We start from the raw sequence: 7,564 nt of genomic DNA on the forward strand, positions 1-7,564 counted from the left end.
CCTCATTTCCACATCCCTCATGGGTGCCTTATGCATCTTCTTCTCATTGAAGACCACATCATGGCTGCGTATGATCTTCTTTGCTTCTGGATCCCAGAGACGATAGCCCATCTCTCCACTTTCACCATAACCCAGAAAGATGCATTTCCTAGACTTAGGATCTAGCTTCTTTCGAAGCTCTTTTGACACATGTGCATATGCCTCACACCCAAATATACGTAAATGAGAGTAAGAGGGCTTCTTTCCACTCCATGCCTCTTCAGGAATACCACCATCCAAACTCTTGCTAGGTGATCTATTGATCACATGCACTGCAGTCTTCATTGCCTCAGCCCAAAAACCACCAGAAAGACTTGCATTGGAAAGCATGCATTGCAACCTTTCTTGAATGGTACGATTCATCTTTTCTGCAACTGGATTTTGCTCTGGAGTATGAGGGGATGTGAGCTCCCTCTTAATCCCACGTGTATCACAGAAATGCTGAAAGTCATGAGAGAGATACTCTCCACCATTGTCAGTCCGTAGGCATGTAAGCGTTCTAGCTGACTGATTCTCAACCAAGGCCAGCCATTTCTGAAATACCTGGAACACATCACTCTTCCGAGCTATAGCATAAGCCCACACTTTCCTAGTTGCATCATCAATGAATGTCACATAGTATTCAGCCCCGCCTAATGACCGTGTAGGCATGGGACCACATACGTCTGAATGCACCAAATCAAGCATTTCAAACTCTTTCTTTCCCCTTCTTTTATGGGCTGATTTAGTCTGCTTCCCATAGAGACAGTGCTCACAAAATTCAAAATCAGAGAAACTCAAATGCGGTACATAACCCAAACGGCATAAGAGTTTCATTCCATTCTGGCTCATGTGCCCCAACCTGCAATGCCACAAAGAAGTGCTTGGCTGCTCGGTTATTGCAACAACATGATCAAATACCCCTGATACATGTAAGGGATACAAAGTCCCACACTTGGCACCCCTGGCCAAAAGCATAGAGCCCTTTTGAATTTTCCAACTTTGAAAGCCAAAAGTGGTGTGAAAACCAGCATCATCTAGCTGACCCACTGAAATAAGACTCTTGGTCAGCTTAGGCACATGTCTCACATGTTTCAAAACAAATGTAGACCCATTTGCAAAAGAAAACTTTATGTCACCTGCTCCCACTATGTCACATGCATAGTCATTTCCAAGATGCACACAACCTGTCTTTCCACTATCATAAGTGGAGAACCATTCCCTATGGGGAGTAACATGGAATGAAGCACCAGAATCCAAAATCCAATCCTGGGAATATGCATCATCTGAAGTGGTAAGCAACTCTGCAGATAAACTAGACATGAAGAGAACATCATTCTCACTATCATGTGTGACTGCATTGATCTCCTCGATCTTCACTTTTCCTTTGTCGTCCCTTGGACTCTCTTCCTTTTGATTTGCACCCCAATTTGCATTCTTTTTCTTATTCTTTTGCTCTCTTTTCGGCTTGTAGCAATCCTTTTTCATATGGCCCTTCTTGCCACAATGGTAACACTCAATGTTCCATGCCCTGGATTTGCTACGAGACTTCCCTCTTTCTTGGGACTTCCCCCTGAACTGTGATCTACCCCTTTGCACATTTAAGGCTGCATCCTGCTTGTTGCCATCCATAGACTTCCGTCTAATCTCCTCGGCCAACAAGCTACCCACAACATCATCAAATTTCAGTACTCCACCAGGTGCAGAGTTACTGACAGCTGTACGGAAGGTATCCCATGAGGATGGCAATGAACATAAGAGAAATATTGCCTTAGTCTCCGCATCAAAATTCATTTTCTGAGCCTGAAGCTGGCTGAAAATAATATTGAATTCATTCAAATGAGAAGCAATGGAGACCCCTTCCTTCATCTGCAGCTCAAACAACCTCTTCATGAGGTAAACTTTATTAGAGGCAGTTTCCTTTTCATAAGTGGCACATAGTTTCTTCCACAAATCTTCCATAGTCTGCTCATTTACTACTGTGAAATAAACTGACTCTGCAAGATGAAGTCTAATAGTAGACTTTGCTAATGCATCCAACTCATTCCAATCATCTTCAGACATATTTGCAGGCTTAGCTTCAATCCCTGCCAAGGGTTTAATCTGCTTCTTTTGAATAAGCACATCCCTTATTTGTTCTTTCCACAAAGAAAAGTTTGTCCCATCAAACTTTTTAATGCTGAAAAACTCCTTTTCAGACGTGGAAGAGGATGCCATGATGCAAATGAAACAAAATCCCAAATGCTAGTGCCTGCAAGAGAGAATCACACCAAATACCAGGTGCACCCAAATGTGTATGCCACAATAGACTGAAATATCACAAAAAACTCAAAGCTCAAAGCATCAAAAGATGCATCTGACTCATGTGCATATACTATGCATCCATATGAGCAAATCTGGCCAAAAGAAAATGCCAATAAGTGCCAAATGACTCAAGCATAAACACTGTCCACTGGCATATGCATCAATAATGTCTCATCCAAGAGAGCATAGCACTATCAGTGCATCACCTGCAATGTTTCAAAGTTGTCCCTCAGCTTAAAATAGCATCCATGTGCAAAGCGTCCATAAAAAATAGCATCCCACAAGGCAATTTTGGCCTATCAGCGCATCCAATAAGGACCGCAATGCATCCAAATGGCCTATAAATCATCCACTGCAACCCAATGCACACCATGAATGAGCGCACACTACTGCAACCAGAGTGATCTGCATAAGGTATGCTCAAGAAATCATAGTCCCACGGTAATGAGCGCTACTGAAAATAGAACCTGAGATGCTTCAAAACATGGGTGCCATTGCATAATCGGACTCAGCAAGAAAATCTGCAAATATCTCTCTTCTGCCAGAAAATCCTAACCGATGAGTGAGAAATGGGAGTCAATACTTATCCACTGCCATGTGGCATAAATCTAAGGTTTCAAAACCTTAGTATGAAAAATGCATAACAGAGAGACGAAATCGAATACACAGAGATTTATAACTCTGAAAATCCTCCACCGAATCACGCAAGAACTGACAGGTAGGGGTTTTTGGGCGTCCGGAACGCAATGGGACAGACGGTTTTGGAAACCGTGGTCTCAATCACTGGGTCCAACACACGGACTGAAAAACGTTTTTGGAAACAGAGCTATCTGTAAACTCCACCGGAGTGCGAATGATGAGCAACATAGAAGTTTTAGGACCTCCTGAGTCCACCGGAACTGACAGATCTGCAAATGGTTGCTCCAAACTTGAGTTCCAACACCCGGGCAAAAAACGCAGGAATTGACACAGTGAGTCAGAAATCCACTGAAATGATCTCAGATTCAAGAATGAAGGTGTTTCCAAGCTCCTGAAGTAATGTGGACACCAAAAGCAAGCAATAGTTGCCTCCACAAGTCAATACGGAGTCTCTGTCATCGAACGGAACAGGGAAAAGCTCAAAAAACGACTTTTTCTTTGAAAGCTCTTAACAGGCTCTCAAAACCACTTCGCAAAGCCAAAGTGACTTTTCCAAAGGTTCCTCCAAGGTCTCTGCACACTCAGATGCAAGTAAAGTTACCCACAAAGCTTCCCACAAAGCTTCTCCTTCCTCCCACAGAGTTGCTGAGCTTCAAGCATTCACGCACGCTCAGCTAGATCACCCGGGCTCTGATACCAGTTGAGAGTGCTCTCAACGGAAGCAAGAACGGAAGAAGGAGAGAGAGCGAGAGAGAGAGACAGAGAGCCACACAAGTTTTGGTGGGTGCAGAACCACCCTAATCTTCTTTTTCATTCATTTATATATGTGTTTGAGTATTGTACATAACTGGGGTTAAGGCACAGTGACCTTTAACCCCCACACTCCTTGGTACCCTTCATGTCCCTCATGATGCACTTAACTGCCTCCCAATGCCCCTTTCCTGGATTAGCCATATACCGGCTAACAACTCCCACTGCAAATGCAATGTTTGGTCTAGTAGCTATCATAGCATACATAAGACTTCCAACTGCTGATGCATAAGGAACCTTGGCCATCATGGCCCTTTCCTCATCTGATTTGGGACTATCTATATGACTCAGTTTCACATATGGAGGCAATGGAGTACTCACTGCCTTCCCTCCCTCCATATTGAAACGCTGCAATACTTTTGTAATATACTCTTTTTGTGAAAGCCAAAGGAGTTTCCTACTCCGATCACGTGTGATGCGCATACCAAGAATATGACGTGCAAATCCCAAATCATTCATATCAAAGCCCTCATGCAACTTGGCCTTTAATGCATCTAGTTCATAAGTATTCTTGCTAGCCAATAGCATATCATCCACATATAGTGCCAGGATTATTAGGCTACTATTCTTAGCCCTTTTAATGTAGAGGCAGTGATCAATTTCACTCCTTCTAAAACCCTGGGACTGAATGAAAGCATCAAACTTTTGATACCATTCTCTAGGCGCTTGCTTAAGACCATAGAGACTCTTCTTCAGCTTGCAAACTAAATGCTCTTTACCCTTTTCTTCAAAGCCTTCCGGCTACACCATGTAAATTTCCTCATGCAAATCCCCATGCAAGAAAGTTGTCTTGACATCCATCTGCATAAGCTCCATATCCTCTGCTGCCACTAGTCCAAGAATGCATCTAAGTGTGGTCATCTTCACAACCGGAGAGAATATATCATCAAAGTCCACACCCTTCTCTTGCTTGAACCCTTTAGCAACCAAACGGGCCTTGTACCTAGGCACATCATCACCTGTGACCTTCATTTTGTAGACCCATTTACATGGTAATGCTTTCTTTCCATGTGGCAAAGAAACCAAGTCCCAAGTCTTATTCTTCATAAGTGAACTCATCTCTGATTGCATAGCATACTCCCACTTGCATTGATCCTCACGCATCATAGCCTCTCTATAGCAAGAAGGCTCCCCGCAATCAGTAAGCATCACATAGTCTACCCCTGGAACAAACCTATTAGGCGGTCTAGACACTCTAGATGATCTTCTCAAGGGCATTTCAGCTTGCTGTCCCACCTATATATCAGCCACATTTGGCTCATCATTTCCACCAATAGATGATCCATCATCTACCCTTGATTGTATACCTGTGGGAGTACTTGGTGGTACCATTTCTTGCACATTTGGTGCATGGACAGCTTGCTGTCTATCAACATATGTAGGTGGATTCACATCCTGGAAAGTGATTCTCCTCATTTCCACATCCCTCATGGGTGCCTTATGCATCTTCTTCTCATTGAAGACCACATCATGGCTGCGTATGATCTTCTTTGCTTCTGGATCCCAAGACGATAGCCCATCTCTCCACTTTCACAATAACCCAGAAAGATGCATTTCCTAGACTTAGGATCTAGCTTATTTCGAAGCTCTTTTGGCACATGTGCATATGCCTCACACCCAAATATACGCAAATGAGAGTAAGAGGGCTTCTTGCCACTCCATGCCTCTTTAGGAATACCACCATCCAAACTCTTACTAGGTGATCTATTGATCACATGCACTACAGTCTTCATTGCCTCAGCCCAGAAACCACCAGAAAGACTTGCATTGGAAAGCATGCATTGCAACCTTTCTTGAATGGTACGGTTCATCTTTTTTGCAACTGGATTTTGCTCTGGAGTACGAGGGGATGTGAGCTCCCTCTTAATCCCATGTGTATCATAGAAATGCTGAAAGTCATGAGAGAGATACTCTCCACCATTGTCAGTCCGTAGGCATTTAAGCGTTCTACCTGACTAATTCTCAACCAAGGCCAGCAATTTCTAAAATACCTGGAACACATCACTCTTCTGAGCTATAGCATAAGCCCACACTTTCCTAGTTGCATCATCAATGAATGTCACATAGTATTCGGCCCTGCCTAATGACCGTGTAGGCATGGGACCACATATGTCTGAATGCACCAAATCAAGCATTTCAAACTCTTTCTTTCCCCTTCTTTTATGGGATGATTTGGTCTGCTTCCCATAGAGACAATGCTCACAAAATTCAAAATCAGAGAAACTCAAATGCGGTACATAACCCAAACAGCATAAGAGTTTCATTCCATTCTGGCTCATGTGCCCCAACCTGCAATGCCACAAAGAAGTGCTTGGCTGCTCAGTTATTGCAACAACATGATCAAATACCCCTGATACATGTAAGGGATACAAAGTCCCACACTTGGCACCCCTAGCCAAAAGCATAGAGCCCTTTTGAATTTTCCAACTCTGAAAGCCAAAAGTGGTGTGAAAACCAGCATCATCTAGGTGACCCACTGAAATAAGACTCTTGGTTAGCTTAGGCACATGTCTCACATGTTTCAAACATGGATGTTTTTATCGAAGCTATACCTATATATTAATATAAAATCTTGGCGAAAGTTTGTCGAGCTAGTTTTTTTAGTTTCACAAAATTGATAGAATAGAGTACATTTTTATTTATTTTCTTATGAATTTTAAAGTAAAAGATGTAAATCTGGGCGAAAGTTTATATTTTTTCACATAAAAGTCTCAAATGCTGGCGAATATTTCAAACATTTATTTTTCTTAGGGCATACAAACTTTCGACACCAATATACAAGTTTTGCTTCTTAACGAAACTAACACAAAAAAATCATCCATGGTTTCAAAACAAATGTAGACCCATTTGCAAAAGAAAACTTTATGTCACCTGCTCCCACTATGTCACATGCATAATCATTTCCAAGATGCACACAACCTATCTTTCCACTGTCATAAGTGGAGAACCATTCCCTATGGGGAGTAACATGGAATGAAGCACCAGAATCCAAAATCCAATCCTGGGAATATGCATCATCTGAAGTGGTAAGCAACTTTGCAGATAAACTAGATATCAAGAGAACGTCATTTTCACTATCATGTGTGACTGCATTGATCTCCTCGATCTTCACTTTTCCTTTGTCCTCCCTTGGACTCTCTTCCTTTTGATTTGCACCCCAATTTGCATTCTTTTTCTTATCCTTTTGCTCTCTTTTCATCTTCTTGTAGCAATCCTTTTTCATATGGCCCTTCTTGCCACAATGGTAACACTCAATGTTCTGTGCCCTGGATTTGCTACGAGACTTCCCTCTTTCTTGGAACTTCCCCCTGAACTGTGATTTGCCCCTTTGCACATTTAAGGCTGCATCCTGCTTGTTGCCATCCATAGACTTCGGTCTAATCTCCTCGGCCAACAAGCTACCCACAACATCATCAAATTTTAGTACTCCACCAGGTGCAGAGTTATTGACAGCTGTACGGAAGGTATCCCATGAGGATGGCAATGAACATAAGAGAAATATTGCCTTAGTCTCCGCATCAAAATTCATCTTCTGAGCCTGAAGCTGGCTAAAAATAATATTGAATTCATTCAAGTGAGAAGCAATGGAGACCCCTTCCTTCATTTGCAGCTCAAACAACCTCTTCATGAGATAAACTTTATTAGAGGCAGTTTCCTTCTCATAAGTGGTACACAATTTCTTCCACAAATCTTCCGTAGTCTACTCATTTACTACTGTGAAATAAACTGACTCTGCAAGATGAAGTCTAATAGTAGACTTTGCTAATGCATCCAACTCATTCCAATCATCCTC

This window comes from Dipteris shenzhenensis, chromosome 16 (genome assembly GCF_047967505.1).
Source record: "Dipteris shenzhenensis isolate YYH24624 ecotype China chromosome 16, Dip_SZ_1.0, whole genome shotgun sequence".
In the NCBI taxonomy this organism is placed as follows: Eukaryota; Viridiplantae; Streptophyta; class Polypodiopsida; order Gleicheniales; family Dipteridaceae; genus Dipteris; species Dipteris shenzhenensis.